Source organism: Marmota flaviventris, chromosome 10 (genome assembly GCF_047511675.1).
Source record: "Marmota flaviventris isolate mMarFla1 chromosome 10, mMarFla1.hap1, whole genome shotgun sequence".
NCBI lineage: Eukaryota > Metazoa > Chordata > Mammalia > Rodentia > Sciuridae > Marmota > Marmota flaviventris.
The window spans coordinates 120,117,907-120,132,999 of record NC_092507.1 but is presented as its reverse complement, the minus strand read 5'-3'; the positions used below and the strand labels follow the sequence as shown (position 1 = coordinate 120,132,999).

At 41.5% G+C, this 15,093-nt stretch overlaps 1 protein-coding gene across 2 annotated transcripts in view; it reads right to left on the bottom strand.

The window, feature by feature from the left end:
• The window catches only part of Gatad2b (GATA zinc finger domain containing 2B), a 92,829-nt gene extending 78,352 nt beyond the window's left edge, over positions 1 to 14,477 (bottom strand). For both annotated transcript variants that reach the window (XM_027920802.2, XM_027920803.2), the window contains exon 1: positions 14,259 to 14,477. The gene's annotated coding sequence lies outside the window, so the exon portion shown is untranslated. The remainder of the gene's footprint in view (positions 1 to 14,258) is intronic.
• Between the last annotated feature and the right edge of the window lie 616 nt (positions 14,478 to 15,093).

Here is a 15,093-nt window from a genome sequence, read left to right as displayed (position 1 = left end):
AAAACAAAAAAACCTCTAATACATAAAGAAAAATACAGTGATCCATGGAAGTACATAAAAAAAACTCTATTTAATTAATTGCCAAAATGTAATAAAAGGATCCCATTTCAATTTTCATCCCAATATAAAAAACATGAACAGAGTACCTATCCTAAAATTCAGCCTCAAATAGCCAAAATAATCTTGAATAAAGAGAAAATCAGAGTACTCATATCTTCTGATTTTCAAAATAGTAATCAAAACTGTAATGTAGGGCTGGAGATATAGCTCAGTTGGTAGAGCTATACCCAGGTACTCACATGTACAAGTGCCTGGGTTCAATCCCGAGCACCACACACACACACACACAAAAAAAAAAAAAAAAACTAATGTACTTCATAAACACAGACATACAGACCAGTGAAACAGAAAACCCAAAAATAAACCCCTGCAGACATCCACACATGCGCGCACACATGTATATACATGTAGATATATATACATTACACACAAAAAAAATAAAATACTGGGATCAAACCCAAGGCCTTGTTTAGGCTAGGCAAGCACTCTACCCCTGAGCTACATTCCACCCAACAAATAATTTTTTGACAAGGGTGCTAAGACCATTCAATGAAGAAAGGTCAATCTTCAACTAATGGTGCTGGGAAAACTGAAAAAAATGAAGTTGGACCCTTATACCATATAGAAAAATTGACATAAAATAGAACAAAAAGCTCAAACTATAAAATTCCTAGAAGAAAACAGGAGAAAAACTTCATGATGCTGGATTTAACGACGATTTATTTTTTCCTTCTCCCCGGCCCTTTTTTTTTTTTTTTTCCTTTTTTGGCTGTGTGTGTGTGTGGTACTAGGGATCAAACTCGGACCCTCTGCATGCCAGGCAAGTATGCTACCACTGAGGCACATCCCCAGTCCTGGCAATGATTTCCTTTTTTTTTTTTTTTCCCCCAGTACTGAGGTTTGAACCCAGGGATGCTTAACCACTGAACCACATCCCCAGCCCTTTTTATTTTTTTTAATTTTGAAATAGGGTCTCTCTTAGTTGCTTAGGGCCTTGCTAAATTGCTGAGGCTGGCTTTGAACTCATAATCCTCCTGCCTCAGCCTCCTTAGCTGCGGGGATTACAGGCATGTGCCACCATGCCTGACCTAGTATTGATTTCTTAAGACACCAAAAGCACAGGAAAATAAATAAAGATAGATAAACTGGGCTTTATAACTAAATACTTTTATATACAAAAGGATACTACTGCTGCCATGCCACCTGTGATCCCAGCAGCTTGGGAGGCTGAGTCAGGAGGATTGTGAATTCAAAGCCAGCCTCAGCACTCTAAAGTGAGGCACTAAGCAACTCAGTGAGACCCTGTCTCTAAATAAAATACAAAATAGGGCTGGAGATGTAGCCCAGTGGTCGAGTGCCCCGAGTTCGATTCCTGGTTCCTTACCGCATCCCCCCCCCCCCCCCCCCGCCCCACCAAAAAAAAGAGCAAAGAATTTGAATTGACATTTCCTCACAGAAAATATACAAATGAATGATAAACCCTTGAAAAGAACCTCAACATCACTAATCATTAAGGAAACAAAAACCAAAATCACAATGAAGCCAGGTATAGTGGCATGTGTCTGTATTATCTACTATTCAAGAGGTTCAAGCAAAAGGACTGCTTGAGACCAGGAATCACGACCAGCTGGGTAACAGTAACATAAAGACGAGTTTTGTTTTTTCTTTTGTTTCTGTAATACTGGGGGTCAAAGCCAGGGATGCTACATCTTCAATTCTATTTCTATTTATTGTTTATTTTGAGACAGTCATGCTAAATTATTGAGGCTGTCCTTTGAACTTGAGATCCTTCTGCCTCAGATTCTTAAATGTGTGCATAAGTTCACACATACACACTCAAAATAAAATACTACTTTATGCCTATTAGAATAGCTATTATAAAAAACAACCAAAAATAACAAATGTTGGGAAGTATATGAAGAAATCAGAATTCTTGTACATTGCTGGTAGAAATGTAAATATATAGTCGCTGTAGAAAACAATTATGCCAGGCATGGTGAGTGGGGCACACCTGTAATCCAAGCAGCTGGGAAGGCTGAGGCAGGAAGATTGCAAGTTCAAAGGTAGCCTGAGCAATTTAGCAAGGCCCAAAGCAACTTAGCAAGAACCTGCCTCAAAATAAAAATGAAAAAATAAAAAGGGCTGGGGTGTGGCTCAGTGGTTAAGTGCCCTAGGTTTAATCCTTGATATAAAAAAAAAAAAAAGGAAAGAAAGAAAACACAATAGTTCCTCAAAAACAGAATTATCAAGATCTAGCAATTCTAATTTTGGATATACACCAAAAAGAATCCAAAGTAGAGCCAGGCACAGTTGTATACACCTATAAATCCTTTGACTTGGGAGGCTGAGGGAGGAGGATGGCAAGTTTGAGGATAACCTTGGCAACTTATTGAGACCTTGTCTCAAAAAATAAAAAAGGCTGGGGAGCAGGGTGTGGTGATGCATGCCTATAATCCCAGCAGCTCAGGAGGCTGTGGTGGAAAACTGTGGGTTCAAAGCCAGTCTCAACAATTGAGCGAGATCCTGACAATTTGGCAAGACACTTGTCTCAAAATAAAATGTAAAAAAAAAAAGGGGGGGTGGGGGTGGGGGCTGGGGATGTAGCTCAGTTCATTCTTCAGTTAAAACAACAACAAAAACCCCATAGGGCTGGGGCTGTAGCTCACTGGTAGAGCACCTGTCTCACACATGTGGGGCACTGGGTTCGATCCTCAGCACCACATAAAAATAAATATTATGTCCATCTACAACTAAAATATATTAAAAACAAAACAAACAAAAAATGACAAGTCAACCACGCAAAGATAAGGGGGGAAAAGAGCATTTTAGATTGGGAAGAGTGCAAAACTGAACAACAGAATGAGCCTGGCATAATTGAGAGAGTAAGAGGATTTCAAGCTGAAGCAGGCCTGGGCAATTTAGCAAGACTGTTACAAAAAAAAAAAAAAAAAATTATTTTCTTTCTTTCCTTTTAAGTACTAGGGATTGAATTTCCAAGCACTTCACCTCTAAACTAAATCCCTAGCCCCTTTTAACATTTATTTTATGTATGTATGTATGTATCTGGGCTTGAACTTCGGAACATTTAACCACTGAACCACATCCCCAGCCCTTTTTCATATTTTATTTAGAGACAGGGTCTTACTGAGTTGTATAGGGCTTCGATAAATTGCTGAGGCTTTGAACTCCCAATCTTCCTACCTCAGCCTCCTGAGCCACTGAGATTACACGTGCACCACTGCACCAGGAACCTTTATACTTTTTTTGAGACAGCGGCTCACTCAATTGCTTGAGCAATTGAGTAGCTGAGGCTGATCTTGAACTCATGATCCTCCTACCTCAGCCTCCCAAACTGCTGAGATTACAGGTATGTTCCACTGTGCCTAGCCAAATTAATTTTTTTTTTTAGTTGTAGCTAGACACAATACCTTTATTTTATTTATTCATTTTTATGCTGAGAATTGAACCCAGGGCTTCGCATGTGCAAGGCGAGTGCTCTACCGATGAGCCACAACCCCAGCCCCAAAATAAAAAAATTTTAAATGGGGCTGAGGATATAGTTCAGTAGTAGTAGAATGCCCTTGGGTTCAATCCCCATTATTGAACTGGAATTTTTTTTTTTTAAGTTGTAGATAGACAACATACCTTTATTTTATTTATTTATTTTTATGTAGTGCTGAGAATCAAAATCAGTGCTTCACACATCTCACATATGCTAGGTAAGCACTCTACCACTGAGCCACATCCAGAGCCCCCTAAAAATGAAATTTTTAATTATATATAAATAATCGGTGTGGCAGCATGAGCCCAACTACAGGGAGGCTGAGACTGGAGGATTCCATGTTCGAGGCCAGCCTGAACAACTTAACAAATAAAAATAGAGGTATTGTGTTCATCTACAACTAAAAAAAAATACAAGAAAGAAAGTCATACAACTATGATAGATACTTTTCAATTTCTTTTTTTCGAGAGAATTTTTTAATATTTATTTTTTAGTTTTCGGCAGACACAACATCTTTGTTTGTATGTGGTGCTGAGGATCGAACCCGGGCCGCACGCATGCCAGGCGAGCGCGCTACCGCTTGAGCCACATCCCCAGCCCTCTTTTTTTCTTTTTGGTACCCGGGTGAACCAGGGGCACTTAACCTCTGAGCCACATCCCAGCCCTTTATTTATTTATTTATTTTATTTAGAGATAGGGTCTCACTGAGTTGCTCAGAGCCTTACTAAATTGCTGAGGCTGGCTTTGAACTCATGATCCTCCTGCCTCAGCCTCCGAAGCTGGAATTACAAGCATGAACCACCATGCTCAGTTAAATTTCATTTTTTGATACTTCTACATATGTATATGTATATATATATATATATATATATATATATATATATATATGGTATATGCATAACTCATTAGATCAAGATCTCAAATTTTGGGCTGGGGTTGTGGCTCAGTGATACAGTGCTTGCCTAGCACATGAGAGGCCCTGGGTTCAATCCTCAGCACCACAGAAAAATAAATAAACAAAATAAAGGTATTGTGTACAACTAAAAAATAAATATTTAAAAAAAAAAGATCTCAAATTCAAATTTTCACCACTAATTATCAGGAGAATTAATATTCCTTTGAATCCTCAAGGAAGATGCAACTTGGAAGATGCAACTTTGAAGATGCAACTGTTATTTCCACAATGTTCCTGTCGACTGCAAAACATAGCTGTAAAATATCCTTTCCCAGCTAGGCGTGGTGGTACACAGCTGTAACCCCAGCAGCTCAGGAGGCTGAGACAGAAGAATCCCGAGTAAAAGCCAGACTCAGCAAAGGTGAGGCACTAAGCAACTCTGTGAGACCCTGTCTCTAAATAAAATTCAAAATCGGGCTAGGGACTTGGCTCAGTGGTTGAGTACTCCTGAGTTCAATCCCTGTACCATAAATAAAATAAATAAATAGATGTATTGTGTCCACCTGCAACTAGAAAAATAAATATTAAAAAAAAAGATCTTTTTCCAGTCACCCATACTCCTTGAAAGCATTCAGTTCAATATTAATGCATTATTTAAAAAAAAAAAAAAAAAAAAAAACAGGGGCTGGGGTTGTGGCTCAGCAGAAGAGTGCTTGCATAGCATGTGCTAGGCACTGGGTTCAATCCTTAGCACCACATAAAAATAAATAAACAAAAATAAAGGTATTGTGTCAAACTACATCTAAAAAAACCTTTTTTTAAAATAAATAAACATGGGGCTGAGATTGTAGCTCAGTGGCAGAGCGCTTGCCTAGCATGTGCAAGGTACTAGGTTTGATCCTTAGCAATACATACAAATAAAAATAAAGGCAGTCTGTCCATCTACAACTACAAAAAAAAATTAAAATAAATAAATAAACAAAAAAAAAATAAAAGGGCTAGAGATATAACTCAGTGGTAAGCTCTTGCCTAATAATGTACAAGGCCCTCCGTTCCACCCCCAGGACTGCAAACAACCAATTCTAAAAAGGCAAAATTTTCTAATTCTCAATAAGCTCAGATGAGAAACTGAGCACTCTTTACTACCTGAATTACAAAGTAAGAGAAAATGGCATCAGTGTGACACTATTTATTTATAGACACTTAATTATAAATCAAAGAGTGTCATGCTATTCACATCAAACTCCCATAGAAAATAATAGCTCCATACTCCAAGGGTCTTCTAGACAACCTGTCCATGGCAGTAGGAACACACATTTCAGTAGAAGCAAATGTTTCAATTCCTCTGATAGCCATACATCGATCTAACCATATATATGCTAAAGAGTGATTGAAGATGTCCCTCTACCTCCAAAATTTTGTTAATCTATTAAGGAACTCTTCTTAATGTTTTCCACTGGTTAGATAAGTGTTTCACCCTACTAAATAAAAACTTGAAATCCAGAAGTAAACACCATTCAGGTGTTTATGCCTTTAAATGATACAGGGCAATTAGAGTTCCTTGTCTTCACTGATCCACAGGTGTGTCTGTATGCCTCACAGGAAAAAAAAATAATGATAGGCTTTATGGCTTTCTCTGTGTGATACAACTATCTTTCCAGAAAGGAAGAATTTCTTGCACCTAACTTAAGGATTTCTGTTCAGTCACAATGTTGAAAGCTTACAGTCTTGTTTCTAGTACATTAAATAAAAGGTGGGGCAACAGCTCAGTTACAGGTCTTCTCCTAGGAATATACTGAAAGTGAAAGCCAAGTTGGTTGAATTGTACCATTTGCCTTAAAAAATTCTTGTGTGTGGGGGGGGGCTGGGGATGTAGCTCAAGCGGTAACGCGCTCACCTAGCATGCGCAGGGCGCTGGGTTTGATCCTCAGCACCACATAAAAATAAAGATGTAGTGGCCACCAAAAACTGAAAAATAAATATTGAAAAAAAATTCTCTCTCTCTTTTAAAAAAAAAAAAAGATTCTGGGGGCGCTGGGGATGTGGCTCAAGTGGTAGCGCACTCCCCTAGCATGTGTGAGGCACTGGGTTCAATTCTCAGCACCACATAAAAACAAAATAAAGATATTGTGTCCACCTAGAACTAAAAAATAAATATTAAAAAAAAAAAAAAAAGGATTCTTGGGGAAAAAAAATGACAGTCCACATACAACTAAAGCTTCTAAAAAGTATCTTTCTTTAAAAGGGGGTAGGGGACTGGGATTGTAGCTCAATGACAAAGTGCTTCCCTAGCATGTGTAAGACACTGGGTTCTATCCTCCACATCACATAAAAACAAATGAAACAAAGGTATTTTGTCCATCTACAACTAAAAAATAAAATAAAATAAAAATGAAGGAACCTAAATGTAGTTAGTTCCTTTATTCCAGAATGACAAACTTGAAAAAAAAAAAAAAAAAAAAAACCACCTCAACACAACACATAGAAGAACTATAAGGAAGGGCAGCAAAGTGTAGTAGTCTCAAAGCATTCAGTAAGGTGACTAGTGCCCCAGGATTCTCTCTCTTTTTTTTTTTTAAAGAGAGAGAATTTTTTTTAATATATATATATTTTTTTTTTAGTTTTTCGGCGGACACAATATCTTTGTTTGTATGTGGTGCTGAGGAGCGAACCCGGGCCGCATGCATGCCAGGCGAGCGTGCTACCGCTTGAGCCACATCCTCAGCCCCAGGATTCTCTTTTCAAAGTCAAATAATTTTGAGAAGCACTGTATCTTTTCTTTGAAGGGGAAGGTGAGTACTGGGGATTGAACTCAGGGGCACCCTACCACTCAGCCACATCCCAAGCCTTATCTTGTATTTTATTCAGAGACAGGGGTCTCACTGAGTTGCTTAGTACCTCACTTTTGCTGAGACTGGCTTTGAACTTGCCATCCTCCTGCCAGCCTCCCTCAACTGGGATGACAGGTGTGTACCACCTCGCCTGGCAGCACTGTATCTTTTAACCATTCTTTTCCACTCCCAATGTATAATATGTATATTTAGATACGCAGGGCTTTGGAAGTCATGTCTTAAAATCTGGGGTAAGAGATTTTTCTTTTTCAAAAACCTATCTGACCATGTAATACCACTAACGTACACTTCTTTCACATAAGACCTATTGAGAAAACCATTTTTGAAAAAGATTAAAAAAAGGAAAACCAAACCTCTTGAAGAAACACTAGAATTTTAAGATTTTTTTTAAAGAGAGAGAGAGAATTTCTTAACATTTATTTTTTAGTTTTCGGCAGACACAACATCTTTGTTTATATGTGGTGCTGAGGATCGAACCTGGGCTGCACGCATGCCAAGCGAGTGCGCTACCGCTTGAGCCACATCCCCAGCCCCAGAATTTTAAGATTTTTGACTTTTGGAGTCAGGCAGAGTTGCAGAGTTGTTCAAATTATGTTGGATTCACTATTTTTTTAAAAAATCTGTGAGATTCTAACAAAATGACAACCTCCCCAGTAACTGAATTTTTTCAATTGTAAAATGAGTACCTCCCTCACAGTTACTTGAAAAATTAAAGCAGCACAAACCATTACACAAGAAAAGTACTCAACAAATTAGTTTACATTGTTAAAATTATTTTTAAGTTATGAAAAGCAATTTTTTTTAATCTAAGGGGGGAAAAAAATCACAGAATTCAAGATTGAGGGAATCTTTATTTTTTTAACTTTTTTTTAGTTGTAGATGGACACAATATCTTTCTATTTATTTATTTTTAATGTGGTGCTGAGGATTGAACCTAGTACCTCATGCTTGCTCTATCAATGAGCTGCATACAATCCCTGCCCTGAGGGAATCCTTGAAAAACAACTTCCTAGAATTTTTGTAACCATTTTTAATCCACTGAAATATGAGGAAAGCCTTAACTTCAAGCTTTAGGATAATATTCAGGTGCACAGCATGCCTCCTGATGAAAATAGATATGAACAGAACAATGTTATAGAATATTTATGGTTTTAAAGATAAAAAGAAATGGCACTTAACAATATGTTTGAGGAAAGAAACTGAGTCAAGTTGTGAGGGAAGTTCAGCCTGTTTCACGTAACTATACGACACATATGTTGATATACAATTAATAATTATATAGTACTTTACAATTTATAAAGCACCTCTCCATGCATAATTTTATTTTTTTTTAACACAGAAACCTAGTGAAATAGACAAAGCAGTCACTGACTCTCATTTCTTAGTTGAGGAAATTAAGGCTCAATGACCTGAAGTGACTCAATCAGGGTCATACTCATGACAAAACTGAGACTCCAACCCTTTTCTTCTTCTCCCAGAATAACAGAAGGGGTATCTTCTAAATATGTGTGGCATTTTCTCAAACCCCCTTTATTCAACAAATATTTTTTAATATCTTTTAGGTGAAATGCACCATGCCAGGCACTGGAGATAGAACAGTTAAAAAAAAAAAAAAAAGCTACCTTTTGCTTTCAAGAGGCTTATAAATCACTGGAGATAAACAAGCAATATTTAGAAAGTATAGTGAGATCAAAGAAGAAAATGCATCTAATCTTTTGGGGCAAGTAAGGGAAAGCTTTCCAGAGGAAGTAGCATTTGAGAGATGAGATTTGGAAGCTGATCTGGGAACTAAAAGAACTATATTTGCTCATGTATTAACTAAAAGGTGGAGAAGTGAGTCTGGAAAGGGAGGCAAAGGCCAAGACCATAAAGGTCTTCGAATACTATGCAAAGTTTAAGTTTTATCTTTTAATGACTGGAAACTTGAATACTTGTAAGAAGGTGAAGAAGAAGAATCAGATATCTTTAAGACTATTTTGAAGACAATATAATGAGAGTTCAAAAGGAAAAAAATACGAAAAACTGCAAGAAATTATGGCAGGCAAAATTCCAAATAAGAGTTGCTGTGGGTCTGAACTAAGAGACCAGCAGTGAAAATAAAGAAACTATAGATTGAAAAGTGACAGGCCAGGCAGGATAGTGCACACCTGTAATTCCAGCTACTTAAAAGGCTGAGACAAAAGGATTTTAAGATCCCATGTTATGCTTATCACATTTCATATTTTGTTATAAACAAACATGAAGTTAGGAGAACAGGTTATTATTCCTATTTGATCCACAAATATTTATTAAGTATTAACTATATGCTAGCACTAAATAAAATACCAAAATAAATGCCATGGATATGAATCCACGCTTTTAAAGGTTTTATATCATAGAAGAGGGACCAATAAGCAACAAATGTAACAAATAAATATATTATTAAATGTTATGGGACAAAAATAAAAGCAGGGAAGGACTATCACAGGTGAAATCTAGACTTAGGTACAATTTTAAGGCCTCATTGAAAAGGTGACTTTCGCTGGGCACAGTGGCGGATGCCTGTAATTCCAGCGACTCCGTAGGCTGAGGCAAAAGTTCGAGGCCAGCCTGGGCAACTTAGACCCTCAGCAACTTTATGAGATCCTGTCTTAAAAAAGTAAAAAGGGCTGGGGATGTAGCTCAGTGGTAAAGCACCCTTTAGCTCAATTCCTAATTACTCACCCCACCACCTACAAAAAAGTTTTGAACAGGAGACTTAAAGTAAGCCTTCCAGATTCAGATAACCTGGATTTTTTTTTAATATTTTTAGTTGTAGACGGACACAAAACCTTTATTTTATTTGTATGTGGTGCTGAGGATCAAACCCAGCGCCTCACCCGTGCTAGGCAAACGCTGTACAGCTGAGCTACAACTCCAACCCCACGGAATTATCTTTTAAACGAAGACTGTAGCATTTGTAACCTCAGCTACCTGGGAGGCTGAGACAGGAGGATCACAAGTTGGAGACCAGCACTGGCAGTTGAACAGGACCCTGCCTTAAAAACAAAACAAAACAAAAAGGCTGGGAATTGTAGTTCATTTGAACTACATCCTGGGTTTAAGCCCCAATACCATTATTAAAAATAAATAAATAAATAAGTATGCTAGCCAGGTATGAAAAGCAACAAGAAATGTCTCAGGAATATAAAACTATTATCATTTTCCTTAATTTCTTTCGCAGTTCACTTGTTAATATAAACAATTAAGTCCAGATGTTGTTAAAAGGATGCTTCTGAGATTACTATGATTTTTGGAAGATCTGGCATTTGAATATTTCATACCTCAAAAGTAACAAAATATGTGTCACTTTTCATTTGTTGCTTTTGGTGCTACAAATCAAACTCTTCATAGCTGCTTTCCAGTTGATAGCAACTTAAGACAGTGGCATAGGTTACAGGGGTTTGAGGGAGACACCAAACATTACTGAACCACCATCTAAGAAACACTTCAGACAGGTTAAGCCCTAATGACCATGGATCATGCTCTCCTGCTTGACGAATTCAAGCTGTACAGGAATATTTTATACATCCACAAGGAAGAAGGTAAAAGGTAGAAAATGAGAAGGGAACCATTTCAAATCAGACCTATGCTTCAGAAACTTTCATCACCACTACACAGAAATGTAATTCCCTGCCTCATGGATTCTGGAGCCACCAAAATCCCCAAACAGCACCTATAGAAAAAGGGTCACAGACTATTGGGATAAAGCAAACAACAGGGCTAACAGAAGCTTCCTCCCCCCAAAGCCAGTCCTTTTCAACAGAAACAGAACTTCCTCATGTATCTTTTCCCATGCTTAGCCAACAGCAGGGGAACTGCAACTTTGTGTGGCATTGTCTGATAGGTTGGATTTTTCTCCAGCAAGAGGTGGACAGCTTTTCCCCAAGGTTAGATTTATAGCCAACTGGGTGTGTGTCTCCCCCACCCCACCCCCCGCCTTATTTCCCTCCAAACCTTCCCAGAAAATGTCTGGCTATTGGGCCTTGAGATGTAATGATGCAAAGCTTTAAGTACTGCAAAGGTCTGGAAAAGAGAGTCCCTGGGTCGCAGTTATGGCTCAAATCTTACAATTTCTCTAGCAGTTGTTTTAATCAACCGAAGCTGGTTTGGCTTTTCTCAATGAGCCAAGCAACATGGGCCTTCTGACTAAGTGCAGAGGGGCTGCTTGTCAGCATGACTCCCAATGGGGTGGCTAACATGGAATAAGCTCCAGAGTCTAGAAACCAGGACAGCACAGCTGCTGTTTCCCTACACATACACTTTCAGCTTGGTAGGTGAGGGAGAAAAGGAAGGAAAAATCAATCAGTAAATTGAAATAAGAGGCCTGCTTTACATACAACATATAAGACACACTGATTAAAGCTAAGATAAATCCAGAGGTCCCAGCATATGATTAGGATACTTTCATGGACACATGGACACAATGATACCTCTTCCATTTTCTGCTATTTTCTAACCAAAACCCAACTGATTGGTCTAGCCTGGCCCAGCTGGAAACACTCCCCCATCCCACCCCACCCCCCAAAAAGGTGGGAGGTAGATTCCCTTTTGAAAGTACCTCAAGGCTATGAGGTTCAGAACAAATTCCTCACACTTCTCCCACAACCCTATGAACCTATGCTAAACACAGCATTTGCAAAAATTGCTGCCAGAACTTGGATTTGAAGGGTGCATCAGGCAACCTGGTTAACATTGTTTCTAGACAAGTATCTGAAAGCAACCTCTATTCAGACCATATTTCCAAAGCCTCTAAACAGGAAGTTAACAGACATCACACACAGTCAGGGGAGGCAAACCACAGTGTCATAAAGATGGATGCTGCTGTCAACCAGAAATCACTCTCACCTCATCAAGTATGTTCTCAACTAAGGATAATAGGACAAAAGTCTATAAACCTCTTCTCAAACTGGGTCACTCAACCTACAGGTTGAGCCTTCTGATTCTTGCTGATTAATATTTACATACCCAATTCGTGATGACTATCACTGTCTCTAGCCTACAAACTATATTTCCTCTAAAAACTGACAGCCCTAGCAGATCAATACTCCCTGTTAACTAATTAACTCACCGTTAACTAATTATTCATACAATTGATCTACTTAAAAAAGCCCAAGGAAAGCATATCCTCACCTAACCTATCCTCAACAGCCAGAGACTGGGTTTTAGATGTGGGGGCGGGGGGGGGGGGGGGGGGGGGGAGAATCACCACCACCACCAAAAAAAAAAAAGAAAGAAAGAAAACCATTTCCAACAGGTGTGGGCCTTCCCTCAAAATATACTGAAACCCTCCATAGCACCACTTTTACAACTCCAGAAGCAGCCTCCTTCCCAAGAAACAAAAATGATACTCTAGTAAAATATTCTTATCAAGAATGCTCCAGCATCAAAAAATATGAATCCAAGTGGTTATCAGACTTCAAGGGAGAGTTTAGGTCAGTACGGTAAAGAAAGAACAATAAAGTTAGCACTAAATTCCCACACAGGCTAATTTCCAACATACAGATACCATAGTGTTGCTAGAAAATACAGAAATCCTGCGCACTAGGAGAGGACTGGCGTGGTGCAAGACAGGAGGAAAGGTTTGATTTTGTACCACATGCATGCACTATCTATTCAAAATATAATTTAGAAAAGTTCTTAACCTACAAATGCATCAGTTCTTCTCCAACTAGGATCTGTAAAGCCTGCTTTACTCCATCAGTTACCAGTCCAAATCTCTCTTTTGCAGTCTGGACTGAAAACACTGCTTTCTCTTTGCTAAAATACAGTAAGCATCCCCACTTATCTCACACACACAAAAGCCCTCCAAATAATCATTTATCAGATGAGAAAACGTTCTCAAGAGGCTACCTGATTCGCCAGAGGACAGCAAAAGAAGACTGATCTCTAACTCAGCATCCACAGGCCACCCACCATCAATGCCCCCATCTCCACCTTAGCGCCATCCCTATGAGCTAACACCTTGTGTTTTGAGGAAAGTTGATGCTGGGGAAGAACCCAAAGAAGCCACAACACCTTTATGAGGGAAGAAGGTTGCCCTGGGTCGCAAGTGGCATCTAAACCTCCGCATAAGCAAAAGTAGCTAGCACCTTAGCGCAATTAGGAGCAGGACGGCAAAAAGTACTCCAAGTCCCGGTCGGGCTGGGGAAGGATAAGTTCTAGCTTCCTCGACCCTCGGGCACTGCACTGGGAAAGAGGTCCGGCGTGTCCCAGCAGCCAAGCCGAGAAAACGGGTGGCTTAGTCGCTCTAGAAGATAAGTATCCACACAGGCTGAGACAATTCCCTCCTACGGGACGGCGAGGAAACGGTGGACGACGAAATAAAGGGTCAGGCTCTGCGCTCGCAATCCCTTTCCCTAAATAATGAGGATCACCCTTTGCTTCCTTCACCCTTAAGGATCCCCCATTTGTCCCATTCGCCGTCACACACAAGACCGAGAGCAGGGAGCGGCCCCCGCACCCTGAGGGCACCACTGGGGGTGGAGAGAGTTAAAAGGGGGGGCGCGCTAGGGAGGAAAGGAGGGGAGCATGGCGGGCATGAGGTAGTGAGTGAAAGCGGGGATGGCGGGGGAAACGGGGCGCGAGGGAGGGGAGAAAGAGTAAAAGGAGATGAAATGAAGGGACACGAGCTGGGGGCGCGCGAGGGCGAAGCGAAAGACCGGGGAGCGCGCGCGGAGAGGGGGAGGGGATGAGGTGAAGGGGGAGCGCGAGGCGGGGGCGCGCGGTGCCGGGGTGGGGGGAGGGGGACGCAAGGCGGGGGCGCGCGGGCGGGCGTCGGCTCGCGGGCGCTTCCCCTCCCCCCGCCCCTCCACCTTTCCCTTCCCCCACCTCCGCCACCACCGCCTCCTCCCAGCCTCCCTCCCTTCCTCGCTCCTCACCGCCCCCGGGCGGGCGGACGGCCAGGCTGGCCTAGGCCAAGGCTCCTCACCTGGCGGTGGCGGTGTAACTCCCGGCTAGCTCGCCTCCTCAGGCGGCGGCGGAGGCGTCGAAAAAGGAAAAGGCGACCGCACAGTGGGCTCCGGATCCCGCTGACGGGAGGAGGGACGGGGGTGGGGGAGGGGGGCGGGCCGGACCGGGGCAGGCGGGCGGAGCAGACACTGCGGTACAGACGGGGGCAGCGGCGGCGGCGGCGGCTGCACCGGCGGCGGCGGCACCACACAAACAAGGACGCTGATTGGGCAGCTGCCAAGCGCCTCGGCTCCGCCTTACCCACACGCCACGACGCCCATTGGACGACCCAAGCCGGCCACTCCGCCCCTTTCTTCTTCGCCGTACCAATAAAAAATGGGATGCCTAGGCTTTACCCCACCCTTGAAGAACGAGTGGCTGGAGAAGTGATGACTGGCGTACATAAGGCCCAATCTTAGACGAAGGAGGGGGATGGTCCAGCGGGGGCGCGTTAATGGGTACCTCGGCCAGTCCCAGACACATCCGGGTCTTCGACAGCCCATTAAGTGTCGGGGGTCAAAAAATCGCTTCAGGCTGCAACTTTACCTTAGAGACGTTTTGGTCCCCAGGCAGCCGCCGTACCCTAATCTCCCAAAACCGGGATTCCCCTTTGGCCAGCTCTCATTCTTTCATTTCTAAAGATGGAGACCGGCGATCGGTGCTAGGCTGTACGTTGAGCAGTGTTTCATCGCGACAGAATTCAGGAATTTCACGATAGAAGTAGCTTTAGGCGCTTGGGCCTTGCTGTCTTTTTGGGGCGTGGCCTGTCTCCGTCTGCCAAAGGCCTTGGGCTTGCTGGGGTTGGTCGGCCTCTG